Raw genomic sequence first — 19,417 nt, forward strand, 5'->3', positions numbered from 1 at the left:
TGTATAGCACAGGGAACTCTACTCAGTATTTTGTAATAGCTTATGTGGGAAACGAATCTGGAAAAGAAGATAGATAGATGGATAGATAGATAGATTTTTTTTTTTTTTGGCTGTACACCTGAAACTAGCACAACATTGTAAATCAGCTATACTTCAATTTAAAAAAAAAATAAGAATGGTTGAACTACTGAGCAAGATAAAGGTACTCCCTTGATCAAAGAACGTTCACATATTCAGGTGTGGGTAAGTCATTTGGGCATATCCATGAGTTATCTTGAATTTTATGCCGACTGGAACAGCCTGGTTGTGGCCTATCAATCATACATTGTACATCTGCTTTAATTATTAAAGAAAAAGGCACACTGACCAGAAGTAAAGAACGTCCAGTTAACAATAAAGATTAAATGCCTCCCTTCCTGGGACGCCAATGCTGGCCCTCCTTTGATGGTAAGACTCCCTTCCCAGGTGGCAAGGCCATGCTGACTCTCTGTGTATGTGCTGATCTCATTTTTTTGAAACCCTGAAGGAAAGCATCCCTGACTTGTTTGATGTTCTTTGTTCTGACAAAACATAAAACTGCACTGAAAACCCCACTTCTCCAGAGCAGTTCCTCAGAGTTATCTGAGAGGCTGTCTTCTAGGCTATAGTCCTCAGTGTGGCTCAAATAAAACTCTTTTCTATTCCTATCACAGATTGTTTATTGATTATTTTTGTCGACACCCTCACTGATTTTTTTGAGGCTTACCTAGTAGTAAGAGTACTAGAATACATAAGACATATATAATCTAAAGGAAAACTCACAGTTACCATAAAGCAGGAGGCAGAGACAATAAAAAGACACTGACGTGCTCAAAGGGATGGTAGACCTAAATGTAAAATGAAAAAGGATAAAACTTCTAGAAGATAGGTCTACATATATTTATTTTTATCTAGATAAATATTGATGTATTTAATCTAGATAGAACTAAGGGAACTTCGGTTCAGCAATAATTTTTTAGATACAGCACCTAAAGCACAATCCATGAGAGAAAAAAATTAAGTTGGACTTCATTAAGATTAAAATAACTGCTCTGCGAAAGAATGAAAAGACAAGCCATGGACTGGGAGACTTACCTGATGTCTTGCAAAACGTATCTGATAAAAGACTTGTATCTAAAATACACAAAGAGCTATTAAACTCAGCAATAAGAAAACAAACAACCCAATTTAAAAACAGGCAAAAGGTCTGAACAGACTCCTTATCGAAGGAGATACACAGATGGCAAATAAGCACATGAAATCCACTTTGCATCATATGTTGTCAGGGAAATGCAAATTAGAACAACAATTAGACATCACTACACACCTATTAGAATGGCAAAAATCCAAAACCCTGACAACAGCAAACGCTGGCAAGGATGTGGAACAACAAGAACTCTCATTCACTGCTGGTGGGAGTGCAGAATGTCACAGCCACTTTGCAAGATTATTTTGGCATTTTCTTACAAAACGAAACATACTCTTCCCATATGATTCAGCAATTTCCCTCCTCGGTATTTACCCAAAGGAGCTGAAAAATCTACATCCACACAAAAATCTGCGCTGTCATGTTTATAGAAGCTTTATTCAAAATTGTCGAAACTTGGAAGCAACCAAGTTGTCTCTCAACAGGTGAATGCATGAAGTGTGGTACATGCAAACAATGGAATATTGTTCAGCAATGAAAAGAAATAAACTTGCAAGCTACAAAAAACATTGAGGAAACTTAAGTGCATTCTGCTAAGTGAAAGAAGCCAATCTGAAAAGGCCCCATACCGTATGATTCCAGCTACATGGCATTCTGGAAAAGGCAAAACTATGGAGACAATAGAAAGCTCAGTGGTTGCCAAGAATTCAGGGGAATGGGGAGCGGGATGAATAGGTGGAATAGGCACACTTTCAGGACAATGAAACTATTCTGTGTGATAAGGTAAAGGTGGATACAAGACATGATGCGTTTATCAAAACCCATAGAACTAGGCACTTCCCTGGTGGCCGCAGTGGTTAGGAATCCGCCTGCCAATGCAGGGGATACGGGTTCGAGCCCTGGTCTGGGAAGACCCCACATGCCGCGGAGCAACAGGGCCCTTGAGCCACAATTACTGAGCCTGCGCTCTGGAGCCCGCAAGCCACAACTACTGAGCCTGTACGCCACAACTACTGAAGCGCGCGTGCCTAGAGCCCGTGCTCCGCAACAAGAGAAGCCACTGCAATGAGAAGCCCGCGCACCGCAACAAAGAGTAGCCCCCGCTCACCGCAGCTAGAGAAAAGCCCGCGCGCAGCAACAAAGACCCAATGCAGCCAAAAATAAATATAAAATAATAAATAAATTTAAAAGAAAAAAAGAATCTTGCCGGGGAGATTATCCTGGATTATCTGAGTGGGCTCTAAACCCCATCACAAGTGTCCTTAGGAGAGAAGCAGAGAGAGATTACACACAGAGAAGAGGAAAAGGCAATGTGAAAATTCAGGCAGAGATTAGCATGACATGACCACAAGCAGAGCAATCAAGCTGCTGACAGAAGCTGAAAGAGACAAGGGATGTATTCTCCCCTCGAGCCTCTAGAGGCCGTGCTGACCTACCGACACAACAAGCAAATGCAGATCTTCCTTGACTTATGATGGGGTTTTGTCCCAATAAACCCATCATTAATTTGAAAATATCAAAAGTCAAAAATGCATTTAATACACCTAACCTACCCAACATCATAGCTTAGTCCAGGCTGCCTTCAATGTGCTCAGAACATTTACATGAGCCTACGGTTGGGTAAGATCATCTAACACAAAGCCTATTTCATCATAAAGTGTTGAATATCTCTCATAATTTACTGAATACTCTCCTGAAAGTGAAAAAAAAACCAAAAACAGAAAGGTTGTCTGGGCACAGACGGCTGTGTGTCGGTTGTTCACCCTCGTGACTATGTGGCTGACTGGGAGCTGGGCTCACTGCCCAGCATCACCAGGGAACATCTTACCCCATATCACTAGGCCCAGAAAAGATCAAAATTCTAAGTACAGTTTCCACTGAAAGCATATCACTTGCACATCATCGTAAAGTCAAAAAAAAATCGTGAGTCAAGGCATCATAAGTCAGTCACATCCTAAGCTTGGTACCATGATGTATTTGTAGAGTAACTACTGTGTTCCGGTCACTATTCTAAGCATCCATGTGTAGTGATGCATTTAATCCTCACAACAATAAATGAAGTAGATACTGTTATTACCTTCATCCCCATGTTATAGGTGGGAAAACTAAGACTCAGATAGGTTCAGTCGTCTGACCGAGGTCACACTACTAGTATGACATAGGTGGCATTCAAGGCCAGGCAGTCTGGCTGCAGAATCCTTGTGCTTAACCACCAGGTGACACTGTCCTTGGACAGGAAGCAGCTGTAGTATATTTAGTGGATACAAATGCACTTTGAGAAGTGAAGCTGTGAGCAGCGAGATAAGGCTAGAGAGGTAACCCTTATCACACAGGGGTCTCGAATGTCATGCAAAGATCAGGCTTGAGCATGCAACATCAGAAGCACCCAGAGGGCTTGTCTGTACCCATATTTCTGAGCTTCACCCTCAGTTTCTGATTCAGTAGGTCTGAGGTGGGGTCTGAGAATTTGCATTTCTGGCAATTCCCAGAGGATGCTGATGCTGCTGGTCTGGGGACCACACTTTGAGAACCAGTGCTCTAGGTGATAAGAAGCTATTCAAGGGTTTCAAGCTGACAGGAACTCTATTAGAGTTGCAGTTTAGTTACCTAAGGGTACTAAAAGCATTCAACAGTATCAGAAACAAATCTCAATATTTAAAATCGATAAAAATGCAGCTGCTCTGTTTTAATAAGGAAGTGGTAGAGTACTTTCTGGTTCTTCAACTTGTAGGTTCTAGCATCTGTGAGACCTTGGGTAACTTACTGAACCCCTCCCAGCCTCAGCTCTCTCATCTTTAGAGTGGGAGTAGAATCTTGAGGGTGAAATAAGCTGAATGAAGTATAACAATTGACATATAGTAACACTCATTACATAGAAGACATTTTTATATTTAGTATATTGTTGAGGGGAGTAGGGCAAAGCTCCCTCCCCCAGGACGGATTCTAGGTGAGCTGGGACTTTCTTTTTTAAATATAGTTTATTTTAACTTAAATGTGCTTAAAGGAGTACACTCATATTGGTTAGTATAGTGTAATTTAGTTCAACTTAATGAACACAATTTGGACCAAAGTTGTAAATGGTTTAAATATTTAAAAGAAAAAACAAAACAAAACCAGGACTTGCTATCTGTATTGTTTTTCACCTATTTTAAGTGTACAGAAGATCCTCCCTCAAATGCTACGAAAAAAGGCAGCATGAACCCTGAGAAATTGGATTTTAGTTTACTTCAGAAAAATAATGTGTTACACTGTAAAGGCTTAAAAATTGGAGCAGCAAAGCATTTTCATAATGTTTCCGTGCCAGCTTACACAAACGCAATAACCATAGCGTAGCCCCCGGGTGGGGAAAGGGTACTTCACGTGTGAGGCAAGTACAATAGCTGTGTGCATTTAGTTGATATTGTACGTGGCTTCTAAATCTATACCCTTTGAGAGTCAATCAGTTCCCTAGGTCTGAGTTAACACTCTCAGTCTGAGGAACATTTTGAAAAATACTGAGTTAGATCAGTTTTAAACACTACGTTCTGAAATTGTAAGGTTTTTAAGTGAGCGTTTTTCCCGAATTAAGTAATTAGACTGATTTTTGCCAGATTTATAGATTCAGGTGCTGAATAATGTGCCTGGTCTTTCAGGGTGCTGGAGATATTTTCTGCGTTAGGCCATTAATCTTGATCACATTTCAGTGATACATGGAAAAAGTAGGTCTCATCCTCCTTAAGTTTTAGAAGGAGAATACAGCGCTGAAAGTCTACACATAAGGTCACTGAAGAAATCTGTTTCAGAGCTGCCACTAGGTTCTGGGCCTCCTGAGATCTCTTCCGGAGGACTGTGTTAGATTTCACTGATGACCTTAAATAGGAGAATGCACATGGATTTTCAATCAGGAACCATGTGGTCAACCAAAGTATCAAAAACCTTTGCAAACACTATGTTAAAACATAAAACATGCCAGAGGATTATCAACCTTTTTCTTATTTGCCAATATACTGAGAAAAAAAAAATCTCATTACTGTTCTACTCTGTAGTTCCTTAAGAGATCTTGAGCATCTTTTCGTATAGCCTCTATGAATTGCCTTTTCCAATCCTTTGCCTTTTTCCTCCTGTTACATCTTTTTCTTATTAAGGACATGATTTCACTGCCATATATTTTTAAAAGGCTTTCTTTCTACTCTATTGCTGATATAAAGGGATCACAATCTTTGATGCATGCAGAGAATGCAGATTCTTTATTTTGTCCATTATCCATCACCCTGAATGAGCCCCACTTGCTAAAGAGAAGAGAAAATTAACAAAATGTTAAACCAATGTACCCCTTAGTCTGATTTAACAATTTAAACAGTTCTTTTAGGTAATGTTCACCTTTAGGAGTTAATTGTTTAGTCGGTCTCATTGCTTGCGCCCCACCATCACTACTTACACCTTCACTCCTACTTCTCCCAAGATGGGACTTGGTATATAAGAGGAGATGGGCTAATGTGAGCTAGGAAGAGAGTGCAGGGTCCCAGGGAATACGCACAGTGCTCCAGAGTCTCCCCAGGGCCATCTGCAGAATGGCTGGCTTGGTACCCATTGGGTTACAGTTTGTTCCATCCAAGCCACATGCATTTTGTAAGCATCTCCTGCAGCTGGTGATACCAAGGTTGATTTATTCCCAACTTGGTGAGAGCCATAGCAGTGACCCCTCCTCACCCCCCATCACCACTGCCTTGGCCCGCTCCAGTCCTTGCTGAGTGGCAGACTCCACTGAGCATCTGCCTCATGTTTTATCCTGCCCTCTGGCTCAGGGTTTGGTGTAGGGCCAACTCACGCTCTTTATAGTGGGCTCCACGGTTCTCAACTCAGTGTGTCCATTTGAAGAACCACAGGAACTCAGAAATGCACTACCCTCCACCCTCCTCTCTCCCTCTCCTAAATTTACTGGACACGACTAAGTTAACACAAGACTTCTAAACAGCTGTCTCCTCCAGGACTCATATGGAAGGTGAAGCCAGCCCTTCTGCCCTTGGTGTTTCCCTCAACTGATCTGGCATTACCTCCTCTTAGGACATGTGTCTAATTATCTACTCTCCTGGCATGTTATCCAGTTCCTTTTCCCAAAAATCCCTTAGGACTGGATAGGGTGAGCTTTCCCTGATTCTGCTCCTGAGACCTCTCCAAGGTGAAAATGCTCTGTCTCTAGTTCCCTTCTCTTGATATGCGTATTTCTTGTGGCAAAATCCTATTCTGAATGTCAGATGTTGACTATTAACTCTTTCTCTTGGCATTTTGGCTATCTCAATTATTTTTTAATCCTTTAAACATAATTATGCTGTCATTCATTGTTCACAAATTTTTGAACATTCAAATTTATCAGTCTTTTCCTTCACGGAGTTTTCAGTTTTCATAAGAAGACTGTACATAACTCAAGATTATAAAAATATGTTTGTACAGTTTTCTTTGGTTTCTTACTATTTTTTATGTTTAGCTCTTTAAGCAATATGATTTTTTGTATTAATTTAGAGATATGACTTTATTTTTTCAACATGGATAGTTACTTGCCACAATATCGTTTTCTGAATCTAAACTCCATTTATTTTATCAAACTAAATTCCCATTAATACATTGATCCGTTTCTACATTTATTCCCCTAGGTCGGGAATCTCTTGGTAAGCAACAGGTGGGAATGTTCTGAGTCATTTATTCTTCTAAATTGGGTTTTTGTCCTTTGCCTGCTATATTTCTTTTCACTATATATATATGTATATATATATCAATATATATGTAGGTATGTATCTATACATATAGATACATGTCTGTATCAGTCACACAAAATTTTTACACATTGCCTTTCATCTTGCTAATTCTTGGAAGCTCTGTCCACATATTCCTTTTGCTCTTGCCTCATTGTGTGTCTTCTTTATTTTCTTTCACTGTATTTGATAATATTTTGCTTTCCTCAATCTATATGTTGACACTGGCTATCTTACTTTTCTATCATCTAAGTGATGATGGTTGGGGTGGGGAAGGACAATTGCTTGCCTGAGGCTTTGTATACTTGTTAGAATATCTGAGCTCCACCTTCTCTCCTGTGATGTGGGTGACTGTCCTGTTCCAGGTTCCTTTCACCTGGGGAGTGAGGAGCTGGGAAACAGCCTATTCCCCTTGGCTTCACTTTAGGGTAAGCGGTGGGAGCTTGGGGTACCCTGAACGCCAGAATAAGAAGGACTTTACTCGGAGACACCAAATCCACACTGGCCATCCTAGTTCATCCCTGTCAGTTTGTTCTCTTTCTTAAGGAAAAAGAAATCCTTCAGTCAAAACTTTGACCAAGGAGTGAATGCCTAGCTGCCTTTTAGGTTGATGAGACAGAAGAGGTGGGCGTGTGGAGCCATAAATCTGCATCTGAGGGTCTTCCCTGGTGGCGCAGTGGTTAAGAATCTGCCTGCCAAATGCAGGGGACATGGGTTCCAGCCCTGGTCCGGGAAGATCCCACATGCCACGGATCAGCTAAGCCCGTGCGCCGCAACTACTGAGCCTGTGCTCTAGAGCCCGCGAGCCACAACTACTGAGCCCGTGAGCCACAACTACTGAAGCCCGCGGGCCTAGAGCCCGTGCTCTGCAACAAGAGAAGCCACCGCAATGAGAAGCCCGCGCACCGCAACAAGAGTAGCCCCAGCTCGCTGCAACCAGAGAAAGCCTGTGTCCAGCAACGAAGACCCAATGCAGCCAAAAATAAATTAAATAAATAAATAACTTTTTTAAAAAATCTGCATCTGAGGGAATTCCCTGGCAGTCCAGTGGTTAGGACTCCATGCTTCCACTGCAGGGGACATGGGTTTGATCCCTCGATAGGGAACTAAGATCCCAAATGCTGCACACAGCCAAAAGAAAAAAAAAAATCTGCATCTGAATCTTCAGTCAGTCCCATCAATGTCCACCCCACCGTCACTCCTGACTTTTGAATCGGGCCATTCTACGTGTTCTGCAGGGTAGGTCAGCTGCCCTCTGTACTTGTTTTAGCATTTGATTTCCTTGATTTAGTTTTATTATTAAATATCTGCTTTGTTGATGCCCCCTGAATTGTTGAGTTTATACTTTTTTAAACTTCTTTACTATCATTTAAATAGGGGTCTCAGGAGGAAGAGTAGGTCAAAGTTTGTACTCAATCCACCACCTGAATTAAAATTATTTTCAAGTGATTTACATACCTGGTAATTCTTTAGAATTGTAGATCTAAATTCTTCAGAACTGTGGATCTGTTGATGGTGTCTTTTGGTTTCTGGCACTCTAAGGAAAGATGATATAGATATAGGTTATAGGTATATAGATATAGATATAGATTATAGGTACAGGTATAGGTATAGATGTGTGTGTGTGTCCTATGATTTTGAGGGATGAACCTGAAGACAGAATGGTGTGTGCTCAATCTGCATCTTAATCCAGTTTCTCCTAAAGCCTTCTTTTATTGAGAAACAACCCCTCAAAACCCGTATTTCCACGAGTATATTTTAGCGACTGTCAGTCTACAACACACATTCTTTCTTAGCCCCAGACTGGATTTCATTGCCAGCATTTTCTGGAACTGACCGAGTATTGGAAGAAGACTCTCTGGCCCTTCTGACCTCCCTGGAATCATTTAACTGACAATCAGTCACTACAAGCTCCTGGTAGATTTGGGAGTATGAATACCCACATGTGCTGGACATGGCACATATCCCCATATTCTTCTATATATACTATTAAGAATCAAACATATATTTTTCTCACTGAGAAAACTAATACACACTCATTGCTGAGAAATTGGATAATATAAAAATGAATAAAAAGCAAAAATATTACTGCCAATCTCATTTCCCAAAGAGAATAGTTGTTAATCCTTTATTTTCTTTCAATTTTTTTCTATGCATTTTTAAACAAAGTTAGGGTCGTTTTATACACATACGTTTGTAAAATATTACACTCTGCTTTTAAAATATCTTAATGTCATGAATATTTTTAACTGTCATTAAGTATATTTGGAAAATATTAAGTTAAAAAAATTTTGATATTGACTGGAATTAAAGAACTCAAAACAAAATAAATTTATGTGCATATTAAGAAGTCTCACTCCATATTGATTCCACCACTGTCACCACCATCACCACCATCACCATCACCCTCTCTAAAGTAACCACTTTCATTAATTTATCTTTCCACTTGAAAACACTATTTTTAATGGCTGCATAATAATCCATCCCAAAGAGATATAAGATTTACACATTCTCCTAATTTGGGGTATTTGGAATGTTTCCAATTTTTCACTATTATAAATAATATTTACAAAAAATTTTAAAGTATTGCTATGACTTCGCAGAGCTTCCTGACTTTCTATTCACCATATTTTATCTTTCTATCTGGCACCAAAGGAGAAATAAAAGTTCGTTAAATTGTACTTCTGGCTTTTACCAAAACCTTGAAGCTAAAGGGTCCCTTAGAGTTAGACTAGTTTAGTATCAACCCCTCATTTAATAGAAGTAGGAAAGTAAAGCAGAGAATGAGTGACTCGCCCAGAGCCACAAGCGAGTTAGCAGGAGGAAAGTGATGGAACACAGGACAGTCTGGCTGCAACATCTGCCTCACCACTGCCCTCCCCAGGCTGGTAGGGATGACTGGGGTAGTAGACCCCCTAGCCCACCAGTCAGTCCCATAGTCCCGCTCAAATACACATGCTTGGTTGAAAGAGGAAAAAAAGAGGAGTGTTTAAAGTCAAAGTGACCGCATATCTCTGCTAGAACATCTTGGTTGAACCATCTTTAGGCTGAACATCAGGTATATAAGTAAGAAAAGAGATGAAAACTGAGAAAATAAGAAAAGGGACAATTCTAAACCTCCCGTATTGTTTCTAAATCATGCAGCAGAATCCAGCCAGCTGCCAAGGCGAGAGGCATACTGTGAAACTAGATTCCCCCCAAGCTCCCTGGACAACCTGCCTTTCCTTGTTCATTTCTCTTAAGGGAATGTGGAAAATTCCCTGGGATTTAGAAGCCTTTGACTCATCAACACATATGTCTGAGAATTTATTCTAAGATAATACACAGACAAGTACACAAGATGCATATAAAATGATTTTCATTGCAGTCTTAGATATCATGATGAAAACTGGAGAATTCTATTTCTTCAGGATATATTTTATTTGCCTCTGCAGCTTCTCTCAGCCTCACCTGGCTCTGAGACCCTTTGCTTTGCCTTGGCTATTGCTATGGCTGGTCCACTCTTCAAAGACTTCGAAGTCCACCTCCTATGGCCAACCAGCCACACACCCACAGTCTCTGACTCTCCCAGTCACTTGCAAATTCCAATGGAGAATTTCACTGTAGAACCTGAAGTCTTGTTCGGCCAGTGGCTGCTAAAGATGCTGAGTGATGAGAGGGAGTGTGACAGAGTCAACTTCCTGGTAAGGAAAACTTGGACCAGTGGAAGAGAGAACAGAGGGGCTAGCAGGGAAAGGCCTCTCCCTTCCTCCCTCCAAAACACTGTCCTGAGGCTTGACTTCTCCATGTGGTCCTCCTGGGTACATCCTGCAGGACCAAGCAGATGTACCTACTAAGGAACAGGTGCCTCTTAAAATTGAAAATGATGACATTAAAGTTAAAAATGATGACATATACCTATATTCACTAGCTTGGAAAGAGCTCTGAGTGATGTTTCTGGAGGGAAGTTAACCCTGTTTGTTTCTAGATAGTCAGATTTTGGACATTTTCTTTTTTTTAAACTATTACGGATTTATTGTTGCACTTGCTACAAGTATGTATTAAATTTATAAACAGAATAGTTTTGGGGAGTCCAATTTTTACACTAGAATGTTGCCAAATTTTTCATCACAATAAAATTTGCTCTAATGAATACATTTTAAAGATAACTACCTTATCAATGTCACATGTATACAGAAGTAATGTTTACACGTGTAAATAGATATATACATAGTGTATCAGTACCTAAACCATTTTTGAATGGAACTTTTTTATTAGGCTGTCCACTGACAAACTGCTTTACTCAGCTTCCAGTTTCAGAAATGCCACTGAATAATTGCCTATTCACAAAGAACAACAGTCCCCTTGTGAAACAAAGATTTTTGGCTTGCAGCCTTACAGACAGAGTTCACAGCACTATTATAACTGTTCATACACATTTGTCAAAAAAGGATGGTATCTGGGGTTAGTTCAATCAGTTCCCTACAGAATTCAATAATAAACTTCTAGCTAAACTTAGAAATGCTATTTTATTATTTACATGTGAAGTGAGTTTTTTGGTTTGTTTTTTTTTCCATTTAGGGTATGTCAGCTGATTTAAATAAGCAACTTATACTGAGGAAAGCTTTTATCCAAGTGAGCAAGCTAAATGGAAAAATACAAAACCAAATAAAAAATGCTAAAAAATAAAGATGTTGCCCAATTCTGGACCCAAATGAATTAGGAAATAGATTATCCAATGGTTCATGATTCTAAATTCAAATATGGTGCCAATGTACAGAAATAGTATGGGAAAGATGTTACAGAGGAGTCCGAATCAACTCTGAAATATCATTTTCTGTGGGGAAGAGAGGATGAAGAAATCATTAAAAGCCATGGCTAAGTGAAAAGACATCTTCTAACACACATGTCCCACACCTGGTAAGATATGTAATTAAAAGGGGTATGTGGCTAACAACATGAAATACAGAGTAAAGAGAAGAGTCATTATTTCAAGCCTATCCCCTGAAGTCACTAGTGCCCCCTCATTCTCCTTCTAACTGGATTCTGGAGTTTCGTACACATTCTTCTTGCAGTACCTAAAGTTCTCTGAAGCTCAGGGCATCCAGCTCACTTGGTCTGTTCTCTCCTGTCCTGTCTTCCAGGCTCCATCTGTGGCCCAACAGTGACGATGCTAAGGAAACTCCCTCATCCAGGTCTCACTTCTCATGTTCATGGTGGAAGTTGAACTTCCTTAACTTTGCGATATATTCTTCCTGTTGCCATTTCTGGCATCAGTCTGGTCACTTCTAAAGGTAGTCTACTGCCTCCTGAGAAAAAGAAAGCTTTTTCCTCAAGCATTTCAACACTTCTGTAGGCCCCAGGAAAATCATGTTCCCATTCTGCTTAGATGCACCTGGAGCCCCGAAGTAGCACTCTCCCGACTCTTTCTGTTCCCAGTCTACCATCTTCACCCTTTTATAGGATGCTCAGTCACATACCCAGCCATTCATTCAACAAGCCTTTTCAGAGCAGACTGGCGTCACTGTGCTCAGTTCTAGAAATTTCATGGTAAGCAAAACCAGAAGCAACAACCCCAGGCCTCCTGGAGCACCCCTTCTAGTGAGAGAGGAGACATGGACTGAATCATCCCCAAATGCAGAATTATATAAACTCTAGTAAGGGTTGTGAAGGTAAGTTCCCAAAAGCTAATAGAGCATGTAATGAGAATACTGATTTATTCTGGCAGGACCAAGAGGCATGTCCAAGAAGTCATCTAAGCAAGTATACTCACACTGATATCCAAAGAAGTTTTCTCGGCAAAAAGAAGGAATGTGCCAGGCAGAAGGAAGAGTTTTTGTCAAGTTTGTGACATCCTCAGTGAATGAAAGAATTTCGGTATTTTGGAGCTAAGAAAGTTTGAAAGGTTGGAAGGTACGTACATTCTACAAATTCTGGCCAAGACGGTAAGGGTGAAAAGTGCTTATCGCCCTCCCCACCCCCTCAAGCGCCTCAGTCCCGGAGCTGTCCACTGCAACATGCTCCAGCTCTTTTCTTTCAAGAGGCCCAAGCAGGAGGCTTTACGTAAGCACAGGCTCCAGGGTCCCAGCCAGACAATATTATGAGCACAGAATGAACCTCTTTCTGGTATAGTACCTTGTACGCAACTTTATAGATGGCAAAGTGTCACCAGTAAGGATCCTAGCAGTAAGGGATGGGGCAGTGTGACTGGCAAGAGCGGAGAACTGTTACCATTCCTAGGCCACAGGGAGCTGCGAAAAGATTGGTTTCTAGAATGTGAACAGATGGAGAGGCTACCTGACCAGAGACAGCACCTCTGAGAATGGGATGCAGCCCACCTCTGGTTACACCTCAGGCAGGCACCTGGGGGGAGGAAGAGTCCAACTTCGCTCTCCTCCCACCCTCTGAGCTCTTGTCCTTGCTGGAACTCAATGAGAGCCGGAGGGCAAAGACACCCACATGGATCATCCCCCCAGGATACAGAGCAGAATGGAGAACGGGGGATGCGCAAAGCAGGTGACAGAGTCAGGAGGGTTAAAGCATAGTGCCCCAGTTTCAAATATCTGAGGTGCCACTAATGAAGTCCATTCATCTCTAGATGCCTCAATTTCCTCATCTTTAAAATGGAAATGACGACGATACACTGGTTTGCTTTAAGCATCCATAAAGTGTTTAGACTAGTGCCTGACACCTGGCCAGTGCTTATAAACGTTCTTACAGAAGAATGTTTATAAATGCTTTTATAGAAGAAACTGAAGTTCACACAAGGTAAGTGACTTACTCAAGCTCCTGCTGTCAGAAGGGGCACAATCAAAGCCAGAATCCAGACCTTATTGTTCTTGTCTGAATGCTCTTAAATCTCCTTTAAGCTGTGTCCTCCACTCTCTTCTTCAGAATCAACAGAATAATTACTAAATTGACTAATAGTTAATTCTGTAAGCACATTCTGAATCTTAGCGCTGTTTGTTAATTTGGGGGGTATTTGCATTTTCTCCCAACTTTATTGAGATACAATTGACATATGACATTGTGTAAGTTTAAAGTATACAACCTATTGATCTGATACGCTTAGGTATTGCAATAGTGTTAACTCACATCTCCATCTCGTAGCACAATTACCATTTCTTTTTTGTGGTAAGAACATTTAAGATCTACTCTCTTAGCAACGGTTGATCATACTTTTCAAAAATGTATTCACAGAGGACAGGAAAACGTTTCTCCTATTCTCTGTAACTTAATGCAAATAGGAACCTGTACCTTCACAACCGCATAGAGAAGAGGAAGAGAGAACAGCTCTGTCTTCCTCTCTGTCCACCATGTGAGGACACAATGAGAAGGCAGCTATCTGCAAGCTAGGGAAAAGGCCCTCATCAGGAACTGAATCCGCCAGCACCTTGATCTTGGACTTCCCAGCCTCCAGAAATGTGGGGAATAAATGTCTGTTGTTTAAGCTATCCAGCTATTTTGTTATGGCAGCCTAAGACAACTAATACAAGATCTTCTGTCCATTTTAAATTGGAATATTTATCTTTTTATTTTTGAGTTGTAAAAGTTCTTTATATATTCTAGATACAAGTCCCTTTGCAAACTGTCACTTTCATCTAAGATGCCACCATCTCTCGTTTGGACTAATTACCCCATCTTCCTGCTTCTACTCTAGATCTCTGTATTGCATTCCCCACACAGCAGTCAGAGTAATTAATTTTAAATGTACATCAGATCGTGTCACTCCTCTGCTCAAAATCCCTTACGGCTTCTCTTCTGATCCAGAATAAAATCCAAAGTCTTTACCATTGCGGACAAGCCCCAACCGATGTTGCCTCTGACCCCTGCTCAGTCTTCATTTCTCCCTTCTTCCCACTGCTTACCCTGCTCCAGGCACAGTGGTCACTCTGCTCTTTCCTAAGCAAGCCAAGCAAGCTACCACCTCTGAGCCTCTGTACTTGCTATTACAATAAGAAGCCAGCCAAGAGAAACTCAAGAGAAAGTATTGTAGGCAGAGGGAAGGTCTAGAACAGTTAGGCTGAAAGTGAGACTGACATGTCCAAAGAACAAAAAGATGTCTAGTGTGGATACAGCAAGTGGAGAAGAGGCAGTAGGTGACACAGATGGAAAGTTCAGTAAGGCTTTGTAAGGCAGGGTAAGGACTCGGGGTTTCACCACAATACAATGATGGGAAACCACTGGAGGTTTTTAAGCAGGAGAGTAACGTCTGATTTAAGTTGTAAAAGCATTGTTCAGGATGGGTAGACAGTGGCCACTAGCTTGGAGGCAGGAAGAAAATTAGGATGCCTTACTCTTACCCACTCAAATGTCTCCACTCTACTCCCAACTAGTCTTCTTCTACTTACGCAGATTCTCTGCCCTATATACTCTTCATTTTCCCCAGATGCAAGCTCTCCCATGAATGAACGATTGAATGAATGAACGAGTTTGCATCTTAACATTAATACACCAAAGGAGCTTATTCACGTTCAAGAAGCACTTAGTGAGCATTCAAAAATTTTTGAAAGGCACAATACTCTGCTGTGGTTAGTTATACACGTGACCAAGACACTCTCCTTGCCTTTAAGAAGCTTTTCTAGTTCACTGAGGAAGACACTACACCTGTATCTAAAATACCAGCAAGAAGGGTTACAAAAGAGTTACAGGTAAAGTTCTATAGAGAGTTCAAAGGATTGGATGATCACTTCAGGTAGAAAAATCACAGAAAATGTCCTATTTGAATAGAGTAAGACTTGAATAGGTGAAAATGGTTAGAAAGTGCATTTTAGGTCGATGAAAAGAAACTGATGTAGAATCTGGGAGCAGAATAAGATATTAAAGATCATTTAGTCCAAAACTGATTTTCCACGAGTGTAGCAAATTATTTTATGGTCAATCACAAATATAGAGAACAGACTTGGTTGTCGGGGAGAAGGGAGTGGGGGAGGGAAGGATTGGGGGTTTGGGATCAGCAGCTGCAAACTATTATATATAGGATGGCTAAACAAGGTCCCACTGTATAGCACAGGGAACTGTACTCAATATCCTGTGATAAACCATAATGGAAACGAATAAGAAAAAGTATATGTATAACTGAATCACTTTGCTGTACAGCAGAAATTAACACAACATTGTAAATCAACTATACTTCAATAAATTTTCTTTAATGATTTTACGGCCGAACAAGTACTCTTTCAACTTCATGCTTTCCCGTAAAACCGTATATGCAGTTTGGTAATGAGACTGCTACACTGAAGAGCCACAAAATTGTGGTGTAAACCTCCAGGCTATGGCTGGACCAGTGATAAAAATACATGTAACAGTCAGGCGTGGAAGAGAAAACGTCCGGACTATTTGTGAAAGTCTGCTCCATCTACCCCATAATGTTTCTGGTGCTATTCTATCTGTTCTCTCTACAGAATCTACTTTCATGCTTGTATAAAGACAGCTGATGAAATTTAACTTCTGCTTGTCTTGGAAGCTGAGCTAAGTCAATAATAAACATGTACTTTGGAATTTTGTCTATTTGAACATTCACAACCTGCTGCTAGACTTTTAAAAAATCTCAGAAGTTTTAGGCTAGTATAAAGGAAAATCATTATGATATTCACCAGAGAGAAAAAAAATCATTGATTTTTAAACTTTGAGTTGACAAAGTCAATAGAGTATGTTCAAAGAAAAACCAGTGAGTTGCTACAGTCGTGGCTCAGCAACACTGGACTTGAACATGGACTTATAATGAGTATTTATCTTTAACATTCACATGAAGATCGTGTCTGCAAACCTCAGCAGTTTCAGGATACTGCCAGATAAAGATGTTTTCATTTACGTTTCAATTTTTACTGCTTAATCGCATCCCTTACGGATCAAGGATGCATACAGTTTCAGGGCTAGAAGATTAGGCAGAAAAGTCTTTACAATTCTTTCTGTGTCCAGTCTGGGTTGACAAGAAGTCCTCGGCGTTTTTTTCTGACAGTGTTGCTTTGGAGACAACAAAGAGTTAAATCAGAGATATGGGGATATATATTTATGTATAGCTGATTCACTTTGTTATACAGCAGAAACTAACACACCATTGTAAAGCAATTATACTCCAATAAAGGTGTTAAAAAAGAAAGTTAAATCATAAGTATTCCAAAGACAATCCTTTATACCTAGCATATCAGTAAGTATGGGTATTAGGGAAAAAGTAAGAGGTAGTTTCTGCCTTCAGGAAATGTACACAATTGTTGGAAAGTTTATGTGTGTATCTATATACTATGAGAAAGAGCCAGAATGAGAGAAAGAGAGACATGGAAGCAAAATATAGACAAATATTTAACAAAATATAGCATTTGTACAACAGACATTAGGAAGGGAGAAGAAACTGTGAGCAGGAGTTAATCAGAGAAGGCTTCATAGAGGAGAGGGTAGGATTCAAGTAGTTACAGTAGAGAAGAGAAAGTATTCCACATAAAGAGAATGGCACAAGCAAAGACACTAAGATATTCCCTCCTTTTTTATTAATCCACTCAACATTTATCAAGCACTTCGCACCAGGATTGCTAACCAGTAGTTTCAAAGATGAGCTGAAAGATGGAAACCATGCTCTCGCCCTTCACGGGAGTGGCTTAGGAGCCATTCAATCTTCTAACCCAGTATCTACTCTGCAATCAGATTTTTTGAACGTTTATCGAAAAGTTGAAGCTTCTGCTACTTTCTCAATGCATCTTCTTTTTTTAAAACCCTCTATCCAGTTCACCTGTATTCTCATATCTTTCATGAGATTATTTTCCACCTGCTGCTCTCACAGTCCACAGCATTAGCAGTTCTGGGAGCAAACACTAGAAACCCAGCCGAGATGTGTGGGTTGATGAAGCTCAGCAATGAAATGACCCATAACCAGAGCCACCCAAGTTCAGTTAAAGGATGATTGTGATTTGGAGCAGCCAAGGACCACTGCCATCTGACAGTGGGGAAACTGACTCCTTGGAGAAAATCAGGATAATGACCTGCCAGCCCCTGCCAACTGGAACTAAGCATGGGCAGATAGAATCAGACTCCTCTCCCTGCCCTGAACCCTGAACAGTTAGGGTCACATCCATTCCAAGAGCAAGGGCAGCTCCAGAGAACACTGTGAAATGGGTCTTTGGTCATCAGTGCCCTATTACTCTCTTATTTGATTCTCCTTTAGAGGCTCCTTCTCTGTCCAATTCTCTGTTTCTTCAGGCCAGCCACAGGCTTCCCAGAGCCTCCTCCCCAAAGTGGGTGGACTTTTCCTTTGCCCACATGGAGGCATGTGAGCATGGCTGGAGATAATCAAGCAATTGGACAGGTCAGTTTCTGTATATTCATCATAACCTTCTACTTCAATAGGAAAATAGAAGTCATCTCCCCTTCCCACCATGAAATTCCCCACCCACCTGCATATACATGTTCATCATCTCCTCTCCTACCATTTCAACAGAGTTGTTAAGAGCATGGAGTTAGACTACAAAGGTTCAAGGCCTGGCTCTACCACTTAGCAATGTGATCTTGGATAAATTGTTTAGCCTCTCTGAGCCTCAGATTCCTTGAGAGTAAAATAGGGGGAATTTTAGAACCACCTCATCAGGTTGTTGTGAACTTATAAGGGAAAGCCAATGACCATTACAGTGATCCATAAAGCAAACCCTAAGTTTATTTATTTGCCAGGCAAGGGAACATGTACCAGTGAAGAAGTTCACTGAGGTGGGGAGAGAGGTGTATATATAAATAAATAAATGGGCAGGTGGGGCTCACAGTGGTTATACTAATTAAGAATAATAAGTAGGAATGTACTCTTATTCAGAGGATTCAATTGTTTAATCCATGGTAAAGCATTTGAAACATTGCCTGGCATATAAGAAACCCTCAAAAATGCCACCCTTCATTATTTATTACTAACCTGTTCCGAATCTTGTTCTCTCACTATCTCAGGGATTTTACTCTTGAATTTTCAGTTCTCTCCGTCTCTACTGGATCATTCCCGTTAGCATTCAAATATATTCTACAACCTCCATACATAAGCCTTCTCTCTCCCTTAGTAAAGATGAAGATGGAACCTTAAATTCAATAGTGAAAAGACAGATTTATATTATAAATGATTTGGAGAAAACAGGGAGCCATCTAAAAATAAAACCAAAGTTGTATCAGTACTTCCCACTTTACACCAGGAAAATCTCCTATTGGATCAAAGATCTCAGTTTAAATAATGAAACTATAAATATACTGTAAGAAATCATGAGAGAACTCTAATAAACTCAGAGTGGGAAAAGCCTTCTTAACTATGACACAAAACTCAAGGGCCATAAACAAAAAGATTTATAATTTTTTCTTTTTTTTTTTTTTTTTTTTTGGCCGCACCGCATGGCATGTGGGATCTTAGTTCCCTGACCAGGAATCAAACCTGCACCCCCTGCAGTGGAAGCGCGGAGTCAACCACTGGACCGCCAGGGAAGTCCCAAGATTTATAAATTTGACAATATAAAAATCAAACATTTCTGCAAGGCAAAAGCCACCATAGGGCTTCCCTGGTGGCGCAGTGGTTGAGAGTCCGCCT

General features: G+C 40.5%; 1 protein-coding gene across 1 annotated transcript in view; it reads right to left on the reverse strand.

The window, feature by feature from the left end:
* LOC307192400 (boLa class II histocompatibility antigen, DQB*0101 beta chain-like) overlaps nucleotides 1-19,417 on the reverse strand; it is a 111,363-nt gene that overhangs the window by 91,125 nt on the left and 821 nt on the right. The window contains exons 2-3 of the mRNA XM_079933222.1: nucleotides 18,764-18,920; nucleotides 8,353-8,431 (exon numbers count right to left, since the gene is read on the reverse strand). The gene's annotated coding sequence lies outside the window, so the exon portion shown is untranslated. The remainder of the gene's footprint in view (nucleotides 1-8,352; nucleotides 8,432-18,763; nucleotides 18,921-19,417) is intronic.

The sequence above is a fragment of the Stenella coeruleoalba genome (genome assembly GCF_951394435.1).
Source record: "Stenella coeruleoalba genome assembly, chromosome: 10".
Lineage (NCBI taxonomy): Eukaryota > Metazoa > Chordata > Mammalia > Artiodactyla > Delphinidae > Stenella > Stenella coeruleoalba.